Source organism: Motacilla alba, chromosome Z, assembly GCF_015832195.1.
Source record: "Motacilla alba alba isolate MOTALB_02 chromosome Z, Motacilla_alba_V1.0_pri, whole genome shotgun sequence".
Taxonomy (NCBI): Eukaryota; Metazoa; Chordata; class Aves; order Passeriformes; family Motacillidae; genus Motacilla; species Motacilla alba.
This window is the reverse complement of record NC_052046.1, coordinates 15,575,797-15,590,753: the sequence shown is the minus strand read 5'-3', so window position 1 is coordinate 15,590,753 and position 14,957 is coordinate 15,575,797.

Here is a 14,957-nt window from a genome sequence, read left to right as displayed (position 1 = left end):
AGGCCTTATCCAGCTTGGCCTTAAACACAGTCTTGGGACATCCTCTTGGTCTACCTCTTGGAGTGCCTCTCCACCCTAGCAGTTAAGAATTTCTTCCTAACATCCAGTCTAAACTTCCCCTCTTTCAGTTTGTACACCTTACTGCTTGTCTTGTCACTACAGTTCCTGATGAAGAGTCTCTCTCCAACCTCCCCACAGCTTCTGATATTGGGAGGTTGCTAGGAGTTCTCCACCTTCTGAAAACTTCTTTTTTCTGTTCTGAGTTTCCTCAGCCACTCCTTATCTATGGGGGCCTCCTGGAGTTTCTGCCTGATTTGCCCCTTTTTGGCATGCATTTTTCCTGAGCTTGGAAGAGGCGATCCTTAAATACCAGCTAGCATTCTTAGGCCCCTCTGCCTTCCAGGGCTTTTACCCATGAGAAACTTTACCAAGTAGGTCCTTGAAGAAGCCAAAGTTTGTTCTCCTGAGGTCCAGAGTGGTGAGGATCCTCATTGCCATGAGGATCTCAAGCTCTGCCATCTGTTGGTCACTGCAGTAAAGGCTGCATTGGGGCATCACCTTCTCCACCAGCTCCTCCCTACAGGTGAGAACAAAGCCCAGCACAACACCTCTCCTTGTTGGCAGATCAATCACTTGTGTAAGGAAGTGATTGACATATGCAAGGAATCTTTGGGACTTCTTGTGCAATCACTGCTTTCAATAGCTTGTTAGACATTTATCCTCAAAAAATGGTGATTTTCCAGTTTAGCCTTCATTACAAAGTTTCAGTTTATTGAAGGATCTCACGCAAGGCCTGTTATTCACTGCAGAGTTTTTCATATCTATAATGAACATGTCAAAACAGGACTGAAATGAAGCTTCTCTTTTCCTTCTTACAGGAGGAATTCCTTACAGGAATTTCAGTCTTGGATAATTTCAGTCTTGGATAATGAATTACCTGCATCTTTCTCTCAATATGCAGGTAATATTAAGTTCTATCTCAATGCAGATGTGTCTGCTGAATGTCAGGACATTGCAGAATTAGGATAAAGTTAGTTGTTTGGATGCTGGAGCATTTTGAGTCTAGTCTCTGTATTGCCTTTCCTATTTGTTTTGTGAAAGAGGACTGTAGTAGCAAAGCAAATTGTATTTTTTCTATTGTCTGCAAGCGGTTTCAAAATTATTATTATTTTTATTATTATCATTATCATTATCATTATCATTATCATTATCATTATTATCTTCTTCTTTCTGGATTATCTCAGTATGAACAAAAGCTTTTCAAGTGAAAAGGAATTTCAATACTTTTAATTTTTGGTACAAAAGGTGTAAATGCAGTAATGAGCATCATCTTTTGAAAAGCATGAATTTTGAAGAATCAGGACATAAAGATTGAAATACCATGTTTGGCTACTTTCCTTTTAAAATTATCAGAAAGCCCATTTATCTTCTTATTGAATGGAGCTTAAAAATTGTTCAGACAAACTGCAAAGGAATTAAAATTTGTTTTAACATATACTATGTTGGAAACAAGCATGGTCACAGACTAATACTTGCATTGAGTTAACCTGAAATTATACTAGATTTAAGGTTCTTAATGTCTCTCTAAGACTCTGTGCTTAAAAGTATGTTGGCAAGGTAGATCAGAAGTTGAGAATTGCTTATTGCAAGAAATAATATTTTATTCCTGCATGCACATGTATGATGATTATTTTAAGAGATCTCCCATATTCCTTGGTTTCCTAAGACATTGTTTTAGCCTGAGTTAAATGCAGTATCTAATTGCCAATTGCAATGTATTATGTTTATATGATATGATACTTATTTTTTCCACTTGAGTAGATAAAGTGGGTATCTATTTATATTATCATGATGTTTGAGTCAGTAGTGGCTGATTAGTTACATTGAATGCCAGCAAAAGCAAATGCAGTCTCCTGAATAAAAATTGGCAGCTTTCATGGCATGTGAATGCAAATAGACAAACAAGAAGAGAAATGTATTACACTACCTAAGGTCCTGATGTTCTTACAGCCTATTCACACCAATAAAATTGCAAAATATTAAATTCCTTCAAATTTTTCCCTTTTTTCATTTCTCAGAGAACTAATGCTCTTGGCATTGCTTAACAATAAATAGGGAGGCACATCCTTTAGCCATACGGTGTATGTTATTTCCTCTTAGCAACGTACAGACAAAGTGTTACTGTGTTTGATAGCATTCATTTGAGTAAAGAGCTTCTGCTTTGGATGAGCCATGTTTTCCACTAATGAGTATTTTCTATATATTGCTTCTTATGAAGAATTGATAACCTTGTAATAATCTGTTTTGACAGTATTTTTCTAGAAATATTGTGTTAAATATTTTTAGACATGAGGGATCATGGACATATGGATATAGTGGTTTGTGCCTTCTCTAATTATATGCATTATACAATTCGTCATTGTTGGAGACTGTTGTACCATTCTTCATTCATTTAATAATGCTTTTGCAAATTGGCAGATAGCATTTGGGCTAAAATACACACAGAGTTTTTGCAGGAATAAAACATGCTCTGCCTTTTCTCTAGTGTAGAGCAATTTGTCAAGTAATTAGCCAACCTAATTAAATTTTTGTAGCACTAATCAAACGAATATGCTAAAATTTTCTTTGCACAGCCAGTTTGCTGTCTGCTTGCATTTAACTTGATGGTTTGAAAGAGGCCCTACTATGTCTGCCACTCCACTTAATCACCTAATTTGCATTTTATATTGGTAAATCAAATAAAGCACCAGTGGCTTTTAGTATGATTGACTATGGTCAGGGCTGTTCAGATGGGACTTTTTCACAGAAAATTAGGCACATTTTAATATGAGTGAGTCTGTGCTTTCAACATTCAACAAACTACATTCACTCAGCTAATTAAAAGTGCTTGTTGCTTTTTGCCGATGTATGATAGATTTATCCAGCTGGTGTGTCCATTTTCTTTTGCATAATTTCTTGATGGAAGTTTTTATCCTTATATATAATAAGATTGTCTAAACAACACTTCAAACCAATTTGCAAGAACTATATAAATAATATTTTGCAGAAGCTATTTACTTTGAAAGAAATACACTTGCTGCTCAGCAAACTGATTAGGTTATATACAGCTTCTTTTATGTCCTTCTAGAATATAAAGCCTTGCACTATGAAATTTTCAGATTCTGTCTTCACTGAGCCAGGGCATATCACTTTCCTAAAATTATGGGAAAAGCTGCTCGGGAGTATACCTAACAGTTCATCAGAGCAGGGTTTGATACTCCTTTAGATCAGGCCAAAGTTCAGATCCAAAACTTTACAAACTAAATTTTTTAAAAGTTAGAAAAAAAAATTTATATGCAGAAGTGAAGCTTCATTGTTTCGTTGTTTGAAGGATTCTTTAGCACTGCAAAGCATTTCCAGAAATGGGAATGGAAATTTTCCATTTTCTTCTTCTCAAGGGTCAGTAAAGACAAACATATCAAAATGCGTTGCCTGATCACTTAAGTCCATATATGTGTTAACTATAGATGGAAAATTATCTTCACCAATATATTTCCAAAATAAATCCATTCTTCATTAATTGTTTTGGAATAAACTAATCAGGGCTATACTAGAAGTAGAGTAAAAACCCAACAAAATGTAAAACTTTGTTTACCCTTTAAAAGAAGGTAAACAGCCTCTTTTTTCCTAAAAGAATTGTGTTCACACAGAGAGGACCTAATTTAACAAAACACTTCAAATACAACATTTTAAGTGGATCTAAAGCAAAATTTTCCAATGCAAACTGTGGTACTTTTCTTTGATACGCCTGCAGGGCACTCAGATATTCTCTCTTGGTAATAGAGCCATGACAGAAGTAATTTAAAAGAGGAAAAGAGGGCAGTCTTCAACTGTCATAGGTATTTGTTAAGGAAGTATATGTCTAAATCTTTAGTCATGTGATTAGTCTCACTGACTGAAACTAAAAGCTCATATAAAGAGGGATGAATTTCTTGCATTAGATTGTTTTGGATGGAGGTGGGCAGGGAATAAAAGTGCCAAAATGTATGGTGTAAAATAAAACATAGAAACAGAAAAGAATTATGTAAATGTAGGAAAGCTATTGTTCACAGATGTTCAAATATAGACAATAGAACATTGTACATAACTGCAATGCTTAGATACCCACGATATCCTTCTAAGAGTCAGACTTAAAGAGGAAGTTTGCATCTCTCCCCATTACTGGTTCCACATTGTGCCTCATATAAATTTTGGAAGGTTCCTCTTCTTAAATATGCTTCCTAAAATCTTAAAATGTTAGAAATTGAGGATCAAGTTACTTGCCTTTCCCTGATGAGGGAAAGTGTCCTTGAACATGGAAGTCATAATTTAGCTATGAAAAATATTGGAGGGGGAAAAAAGGCTCAGCAGTGGCCATACAGACCTCAGAAGATAAGCTTGATCCAAGCTCTTGACCCACAATGTGCAAATGTAACAGATGTCTAAGTACCATAATGCTGCTTTAATTAAACATAGGCCAAAACCTCCTTGCTCTAAGCTCATGGGGATTATCATGATAAGAACTTGGCCTTGTTCTGGCCAAAATTCATTCTGATCCAGAAGAATGGCAGTAATGCTTTGTGGTTTTTGATACCAGGCTGGAATAAAACAGGCTATATTACATCCTCAGGTATAGATCATTTACCTGGGAACACCAGGTGAACTCCTTTTCCTATGCCTTACCACGCCTTACCTGATCTAGTACATTAACCTCCTTGGTAAACTTATTTAGATCTCTTACTTCTAATAAAGCATTTCGGCACGATACACCATCTTGGATCTGATTTATACTTATATTTTATATTCTCATTTACATCTGTAGACAATCTCATTTGAAAAATACTCAAAGACATGCAGTCGTCTGTCTTAGTTCTTAAAGAAGAATGCAAATAAACAGAATCAAGATATTAAATTTTCTGGATCAGATATTCCAGCTGTCTGGCCTTTTAATTGTGTTTTAATGAATTTAAGTTCAACTAAATGTCATGTTCAGAATGTGAATACTTTAATCACATTAAAAATTTATTCTGAATATCTTGTGCTACTGAATGGCATGTTGATATATATTTAATGCTAAATGGAACATATTATTGTCAGTTGAAGACTATGGGTTATCTCAGTTTTAAAGAAAAAACAAAACAAACAAAACAAAAAACCCCAACATATATATTATTTCCTACTTTCAGATTTAAAAGCACCAAATGCAGCATTCACCCTCAAAAACAGTGTTGCTCAATAAATTACAAAGGACTTGTGACATCATAAATATTATTATTTTTAATCTTAGGAAAAAAAAAAAGGCATTTATATATCCCCAGTTTGTGAATCCGTAGTAGTCTGAAAGCCTAACTAAAGGCTATTTTTATTTTGCGTCAATTTTTTTGAGTTTAAAACCTGAATCAGATTTCTTTATTCATAAAAACTGCTAGTCTTTAAATCCTGGTTCTTGGGCCTCAAATTTACTATAAATGTATAAATTAGCTACAAATGCATTCTGCATAATAATATAGCATTTACTGCAACTCCCTGCTACTAAAGACATAAACACATGTTAGAGTTAAAAGGTAGATTTCCATGTCTTAGCATAATTTGAAAACATAGGGATTTCTGTGAATTTCATCTCATTTTTTTTTCTTTTATGCTATACAGAACAGTCTAAGTGCTAGTATTAATTTTCAATTATGCACTTTATTAATTTATTATGAATTGTGAACACTTCAGTAACTTTAAGGGGCCCAGCCTTAAAGCTGAACCTTCAGCTAAAGCTTTTCCTACATCAGATTAGAAGATCATGCTTTCAGTGAGAGTCTGCTTCCTTCTGTCCCCATGAAACCAACCTTTTAATCCAGTTTTCAGTACTGATTTCTAGCTTTCCTAACAGCTGAGGATATATTTGTTTGTTTTGGAGAGTCTTTTGAGTTTATGTATGAGGGGAGGGAGTTAAAATTTAATTTTCTCTGCCTCTTACCCTATAATCTGTTTCTGACATATGTCCATGTGGAGCGTGAGCTGAGCTCTCTTGTAGCTGTTTAGTGAATTATTATCCCATGATTACCAGTGAGCACAAAGTTTGTATTAGTAAAATATTATAGGTCACAGTTCTAAAAAGGCTGAATGGCATCACCTAAGTGGTATAGACATCACATTTATCAAAACCTATGTTATCTCCCAGACCTGAATGTCCATCACAAGCATAGTAAAAGACAAACCAACTGCTAAATGAAACACTTGAATGTGTCTGTATTACTTAATGTGTGGAGAAGCTTTTAGAAATGTAACCTATCTTGTTCATTTTAAAATGCCCACTTATTCACAATAGATGCATGTTCCTTATCAGAATGAAATTCAGTCTCCTTGTAGAAACAAAATATGAGAAACAAAATATGAGACTGTCTGCCATTCAGAAAAAATGCCTTCATACTGATACTCAGAAAAATTTATTTTCATTTTTTTACTACAGATTATATACTGCAATCCCAACTCAAGTTTGCATTTGCAGTCAAATATGAAAAGAGTTACATGCAACTAAATTAGAGGTATATGCCAATTCACCTTCATAAAAGCAAATTTCGAAAAATTTAGAAATTTTTCCTTAGAGAAGAAACTTGCATTGCATCTTGAGCTATGCTTACCACTTGATGAGAACAAAACCAAGAGGAATTTATGCAAAGCAACTTGGACTGACTCTATATGCCAAATGGCACAGTTTAAAATGTATGTGTGCTACAGGCATACTGCAGCAGACTCTAAGCTGCATCAGCTGATCATGCATAAACAGGAACCACAGTAAGCAGCTGCTGTCAGTCCTAAACAATAGCATTTTGAGCAGTTTATTTAACTGAACTAATTCTACAAAGACAACAGGTTTCTTCCTATTGTTACAGACTAGCAGTGAAGCAGAACGTCAAGCACGTCTCTCACTGAAGGGCTTGTTTGGTCTCTTTGTGTGGTATTTATAGCATGGTCTGGTTAGTGTCAGTCTTCACTTTGCTGGTATTCTCTTAAGTCCTGAAATTTTACCCAGACTATCATGAATAAACTCAAATCTTCTCATGGAAATGATGTATATTTTCCAGCAAGTCCTGCGAAAACTTCTAAACCCCATCTAACTGTGTCATTGCATTCATACCAACTCTTTTTGTGTACTTTTATTTTTTTATTCTTTGCCTTCCATAGGGGAACTTTTATATACACATTGTTTAATATATTTTTGTTCCATGATTTTATTACTTATGGCAGTCTTTGATATATACAGAAAAACATAGGTTCCTTGCATCAGCTATGAAATGTGAGGATAAGCTATCATGCTCTTATAAACCAAAATAATGTTTGGTATCATACCTTCATCGATAAAGAATTTTTCTACTTTTAACATTCTTATTTCTAGATAAAAATTGTTTTACCCCAAACAGAAGAACAAGATGAGGCACAGCTCAGTTTGATGGGGCAGACTCTGCTGCAAAAACCATAGTCAGTTCCTGAACTGACCATAAAAAATGTTTTCAGCAAACTTTTTCCTCACTTCCGCCAGTAATTTATCAGTAACAGGTTCTTCTCTCCCTACCTACTTGGACACATTTCCTATGGTAACTACTAATACAAGTTAGTAAACTGGCAGAATGCCAAACTTTTTTACACTTTTTTGTGCAAATAAATAGCCCTGAATTTATCTGGATCATCAACTAACACACTTCCCAATGACAACACTTTGAAAGGGTCTAATTTCTGAATGCAGTTTTGAAATACCACCTACACAAATAATATTTTATAAGGGAACTAGACATCAAAACAGTACTAACAAAAAAAAAAAATAGACAAAAGAAATTTTTAAAAATTGAAAAACTTTATAATATAAAACTAAAGAGCATTTTCTGTCAGAAAATTCCCACCCTCCCCCAAAAAAAATTTTAAGGGGTTGAACAGATCAATTGTTCGACAAAAGAAGAAGTCTGGTTTTTGCTGTGTTTAAGGAATGCCCAGAATACATGGTGAAATAGGGATGAGAGCACAGCACAATGTGGACTCACCTTGGTATTACCTGTGTAGAGAATACCCTGTTCCTTCATTGTATATGGTTGAGCTTGGAGAAAACCTTTAGTGCAGATAGTTAGCTTTTGGGTCTCACTTGTCCACAGCTCTTAAAAATTCACATGTTTCTCAACATGCAACAGTGCCTCCTGCCAAGTCTGGACCAGCACAGGAAAGGCCGTGAGCTGAAACATCCTGCAAGGACAGTGGGGCTCAGCAAGAATTTCTGCTCCCAACACTGCCCTGTTATATTGCATCCAGCAGCCCAGGCCAGGGCTCTCTATAACAGAGTGGAAATATAGACTCATGAAATCATAATCAGGTTAGAAGAGACCTGGCTGCTTTACACTCAAGAACTGCTCTGGGATTTCATCTGTTTCTCAGCACTCTATGGTGTGTTGGCCTCTGGAACACAAAAAAATATTGGTATGTAACCCCACTCAGGAGAATTGGTAATCCTCCACCATGGTGTCATCTGTTCTTGGTGAATATCATCATACTTGTATTAAAATCCTCTAAGTTAGAAGTGTTATTGTTGGCACATTTTTCGGTTTTGTTTTGTGGGTTTTGTGTTGTTGTGTTTTTTTTAATTTAAAATACTTTAAAATCAATAGCATCACTCTCTCTTATCTGCTATAAGGATTATAATCTTCAATTGTCAGATTCAGACTTCCTGAAAAATATGCAATCTTCCATTCCAAGAGTTCTACATATCTTTCCATTTAAATGCACAAAATACAAAACATCTCATAGTATTATAATAAAGATCTTATAATTCTCTTTCTTATAAATTGGTGAGAGCTGTTCTGACAAAGAAACCAAAACCAAAACCAAAAACAAGCAAAAAATTTCAACAAAAATAAAAAAAATTAACAACAATATTTTATTATTAAGCCTTAGTGATTTTACCTTTTTTTTTTCTTTTCTACAACCAAAGTTGAGTGCTGAGCACTTGGGACAGTTGTAAACTGTGTGTGAATTTTCCCATTTTCTTTTGTGAGTTTGGCATACCTATCTACAGATATGCAATCTGTACTCACATGTGCATTCAGCTTTTTCATTTAGATATTCAGACTTCATTTTAAGCTCCCATTTTGATAAATAATTTTTAATTCCTTACAGATTCTACCTCACATATATACAAAGGAGACTAGGAGGTGTAAACCAGCCTTTATTTCTTAGCTCTGGCCACACAGAGCACAAGTGTGTGTGTGTGCAGGTGTTAGCTGAGGCTCCCAGGAGGCAGCTGCTGCAGAGCATGGTGGCTGTGTGTCACAGCCTGGGGCTGACCCCTGTGCTCCAGCCAGCAACAGAGTACCCAGCTCAAGGAGACACGGCACCAGGCATCAAACTGAAACCAAATTACAACATTTCAGCAGCCTTGCCTGAAGCTAAACAGTTTTTTCCAAGTCAATTGGAAGAGTTTTGGCAAAGTGACCATTGACCTACTTTCTTTGTTTAGAAGTACTGTATGTATACATGATGAATGTTTCTCAGTCTTAATGTGCTCTGATATTAATAATAAGCACTCTGATTACAGAACTTTTTAAGAAAGAGGTTTCTTGTTTCCCATTTCTGAGGAAAGGCAGAGGCCAAAATGTAGAGGTAATGAGATGAATCTTATTTACTGTATACATCTTCTCTCTTTAGAGGAGATACATTTGTTATGATGCAGTCCCAGGCACAGGAGCAGGCCCATAGCTCCTCTGAACCTATTTCAGGTGTTGTTTGTTTAAGGTAGTACAGTACACGGGATGGCAAAATTGCAAGCCACGCATATCACACACTCTGCAACTGAAAACAGAGTTTGTTAGATTAATAATGCTTTTTGCACTGGCATTATTAAGGTCTTCAACAATGCAAGTTTTCTTGCAAGTTGTGTTACTGATGGAGCCAGCTGTATTAGTCCAGAAGACCGACAAATTAACATGTCCATATTTCTGTGTGTCACATGTGTTTGGAGTCATTACTACAGCTGTACACAGGGCAGATATAGCTTGAAATATTAGGATAGACTCTAGCAGCAGCAGAATGACATCAACAGCTTCTAATACCTTGTTCTGAGCTTGTTTAAGAGAAGAAAAGAGAAGAATCTCTAACTAACAAGGAAAGGCAAAGTTTGCAGGATATTTTTCAGCTTTCACATAAGTCAAAAGGCTGAGGTGAGCACAGACTTTGCAGAGCCTTGGAACAATCTGTTCATTCATGTGTAAAATAAACTGTTCTGCTCTCTCTAAGAGTGATGTTCTGCAAGTTATATTCAATTGGAATTTAACCTCAGGACGCTGCATCCAGTCAAATAACTTCCTCCAGAAAAAGACACACGGTAGAAATACAGAGGCCAAGGTAAGCCACAAAAATGTATTTATAACATGCATTGTAGAGGCAATAGCTAGATCCACGGAGACAGCACGTACAAGTACAAGATCACTCCCACCCAATCCAGGAGCTTGAGGCATAAAAACGTGGAGCTACTCCAACAAACAAACAGGTCATGAAGCAGCACTCCCTGCAAGCTTGGTGCCAGCTCCAAGGTGATGTATCCTGCCAATCAGCTGGGTACAGTAGTTCAGTCAGATGTCCCTGCTGCTGCTGGAGTCCCTCTCCTGAGTCCAAACCCAACACTAGGGTCTTTGGAGGCATCAGTCCACATTCAATACATAGCAAAGAGAGTCACCAAGTGTTCTGTATTCTCACCAAGAAGATTACAGCCCGAATGAAACACTAATTAAAGGAACAACTGTTGTCTAAGGCTGCCTGGTTAATCAGAAAAGCCAGAGTATTTTCAGTTTGGGCCAAACTGGTATAAAATGGAAGAAAAGGAAAAAACAAAATAAAACAAAGGCCCAGGTTAAAAAGACTGCTTTGCTGCTTCAGAATGAAATCTTTTGCTTGATTACTTGTTTGAGTACCTGCATTATCTATTTTAACTAGTGTTGGCAGTTTTAAACTACAAATGCCTTTTTGAAATAGGAAATTTTTTTTCAAGAATTCCATATTTGGTATGTTCTAAATCCTTTTCCTTTATTTCCTCTCTTTATCTAGAACCGTTTACAAGCATGATCCAAATTTCAGAATAATTTGTCACTTGACTGTCCTGTCAAAACTGTGTACTACTAAAAATGGGAGCCATTGAAAATTGTAACAAGATAATATAACAAAATCATCTCATAAGGTCCAAGTAAGGTACTTCTAAGTTTAAATATGTGATGCGATAATTTAAGTAGGTAATTATTTTTTATTAAGTATTCTTTTATAGCAGTTTTTCCTATTAGTGAATAATCTTGTCGATATTTTTACTGATATAAGCATATGAGAGCTTTATTATTACTGTATTAATCACATTTGGGGCTCTAGTTTACGTTTACTGAGAAAAGTGTGAGTGCCGTACCAGCACTTCTGAGAACTGAGAGTCCCCTGATCAGAAAAATAGCTTTAGAAACACTACTCATTTGGCTTTGATTTTGCATTCTTATTCTTTTCTTTGTCTTTTTCATGTGTGTTTGCCTTTTTACTTCTGAGCTTCTGAAGGGCACTGTATTTCATGCTCCTATTTTTCTTCCCAGCAGTAAATGACAGAGCAGAGCACGAGGTTTTGTATTTATTGTGGGTGCTTTTAAAGAAAACTGATTACTTTCTGACCAGAAATAAAATTATGAGTTGTAAGCACTGGAAACACAACCCTCTGTGCAGCAATGGGCGTATTTTCACTACAAAAAAAGCTGAGATCTGAGGAATGATTTTTCATCTGTCTTAATTGCCGCTCTAACATTACAACAATGAACCATCTGCCTGGGTAAAAGATGCTGTAGACACTGAGCCTAGTCAGTTTTTCCTACATTTGCCACTGTTACCATCCTGAAAAATTTTAAAAATTGATGCAGGCTCCAAACCCCAGAATAATGAAAAAAAAAAAAAAAAGCTATGCTGTTATTGTCTGTTTAGTACTATTTCATTTTTAGTTTAAACTTCCCTGCGTCTTCTGAGCTCTACATCATGTGCAGGAGTTTTTGCCTAAAACTACTAGGACTAAGAAATATTCCAATCTCTGACTTCAACAGAACTGAGTGCTTCTTAATTTAAGATGGATGTTAAAAATTAGAAGAGCTTGTTATACAGGTTATGTTTGGCTTTTTATATTCTGATGTTTGTATGATTAAAGCTTAACAAGCATAAATAAATGCACAGAATGTTACTCCAGATAACTCTGAAACAGAAAGTCACATTAGCTATCTAAGCACATATTAAAATATCTGAAACCAGAGTGATTTGTATTGCAACTTAACTATTTTTATCTGAACATTGAGAGTCTGAGGTGATGGTGGTATATCCATACCAGGTGCTTGTCAGGTCATATTTGGGATAAAGTGCACTAAACAAACATATACATATGTGTGAAGCTTTATTTCACTTAAATTAAGTATCAACAATCCAGTGAATACAGCGCAAAACTAAGAAAGAGATTGAAATTATTTACATGTTTAACTGCCTGCAATGATTAATGTGGCTGTTTAAATACGGAACTTTAAGAGATGGTTAGGTAATTTTGTCCTTTCTTTTAGGGTGAAATTGTACAGGTTTTTTACACAAACTTTGGGGGAAAAGAACTGTGAGTTTCAGATATTAATTGTGTTAAAGAATATATAAATTCAGATGCTTCCATGATCACTGGAGTTCAGGGTCAGCACACAGGGAGCATTATGGGTTTTGCATAGCATATGAAAAACATTATAAAGAGAATAGTTAACTGTGACAGTGATGATTTTCAATATCAATTAGGAAGTCTACTGGGCAGCTAATTACTAATATATAGCTTCAAATACTTCAAAAGCAAAATAACACAGATGTAAGCAAGCACTATCTTTGTCTACTGCTCAGTTTCAAGTACCCATCAGCGTAGTTTCTGAAGCAATGGCAAAAGGACAGGAGACATTTGTTCGAGGCTTATCCTATTGTTACTGTAATTATTTTTCATTATATTAATATATAATTGTAATACTACCTTACATATTATTAGTAGTACTAATACTAACAATAATACTACTACTACCACTACTACTACTACTACTGTTTCATCCTCTTCCTGTCTTCGCAATTCCTTTGATTCCTACCCTCTTCTCAGCTCCTTCATTTCCTCTTTGAGATCATTTGCTTCCTCTTCACCTTGCTCTTGGCATCAGTAGCACTGGGGAGAACAGGAGATGAGGCAGGTAACAACCTGGGCTGTGGAAAGCTGCCCAGGAGGCTGCAGGGAGCACCTCTGAGAGGCACCTCTGACCAGCTCTGTAGAGGCACTTATGGATTAAACACACAGCCTTGAATACAACCTGCCAGTGAGTGGGTAGCAGAGGGAAAACTGAAAGTCCCTGCTCTCAGCAACTGTTCCAGGTGAGGCCGCGGGGCATTGTGGTCTGAAAGGAGTTTTGTACTCTTCAGCGTATAATTGATGGCTGAGGCACAGCGAGTCAGCGCAGCCGGGATGTCAGAGACCTTTTGCTTTTCTCTTTTGATTCTGAAAAACTGCATACTCTCTGGATTAAAAGACTGCAGACTTTATTCATAATAGTGAGATTGTTATCCTTCCCTACTGGTCTCTCCTCCAGCACAGCCTTTATCAGCTATTTTATTCTATCTTGAATGAACTCTACCATAACAGTAAATAAAAAAAGACATCTAAAAAAGGTGCACACTTAAATGTGGCTGTTTAAATAGCTGTAACATTGCAATGGCTATGGTAATAATGTGAGAAATAAAAACATGAAATGCTATCTTTGCATCACCTTTTACAACACGCATGCTATTTATAAACCATTAAGTACTTGACTATATCCAATGCCATCCAATGTAAAATGCAGATTGTTAAATTTTATGGTCCAGATTCAGTTTTAAACTGCAGAAGCAAATCCAAAGTAATACCACTGTTTTTCCTTTCTCTGGATCTACATCAATATAAACCAGCAGAACCTGCATCTGTATATTTTAACTACATACATATGAAGATTCTTTTTTTTCCATGTTAATTGACAATGAAGTCTGTTTTTCCATCCATTTTTCTTTTATACTGCCTTTACTCTGTTCAAATAAAAGTATACAGCAGAAGTTCAAACTGTACATGGGAGACATGAAATGGACAGCCTCAATATTGGACTTTCCTGATACCACTTGTTGCTGCCCCAAGGAAGAAGCAAAATAGAGTTGACTTCTCTATTTCTAGTTGAAAACATATTTGTATGGCACTTATGCTCAAATATTTAATTTATTTCCAATATTTACGTAAAGTGTGCATGTTAACATGAATATTATTACAACATTTTTTTTGTGTGTAGGATTCTGTTTATTAATCACTAATCTATTTCGTTGGTGATGTCAAACTAATTAAGAAAAACAGGTAAAATAACTAGCCTTTATTTGATGTTCTGCTATGGTAACATGTAGTGGTTTTTATGTCATTACACTTGGAGAGTTTACACACATATACCCATTCTAGTTTGGCAAGTAGATTTAGTTTCTTGATGAGTAAAAACACTTATAATATAAATGTTATCCAGCACATTCTCCTATGCCCAATACAAGTAAAACTTGATTTATTTTCCAGAACAGAAGTCATGTTATTCAAATTGGGTTCTAGGGCTGCCCTGGTCTTTTCCCAATCACTGGACACCTTTGAATTCAAAGGTACAAAATAACTTTCAAATATCCAAACAGCCGACTCATCTGATCTGAATTAATTGAAACCCTCATTCTAGAAGGACATAGGCTTCCATCAAATGAAGTAGTTAAGTACATAGTATAGAAAGTAAATAAATGATAGTTATTTTATGAAAATGGATAGTTTACTTTCCTTTAGCAGAACTATTTAAGCCACAAAGGTCTGATTCTTTTTTTTTTATCTAAAAATCACTTGTTCCTGT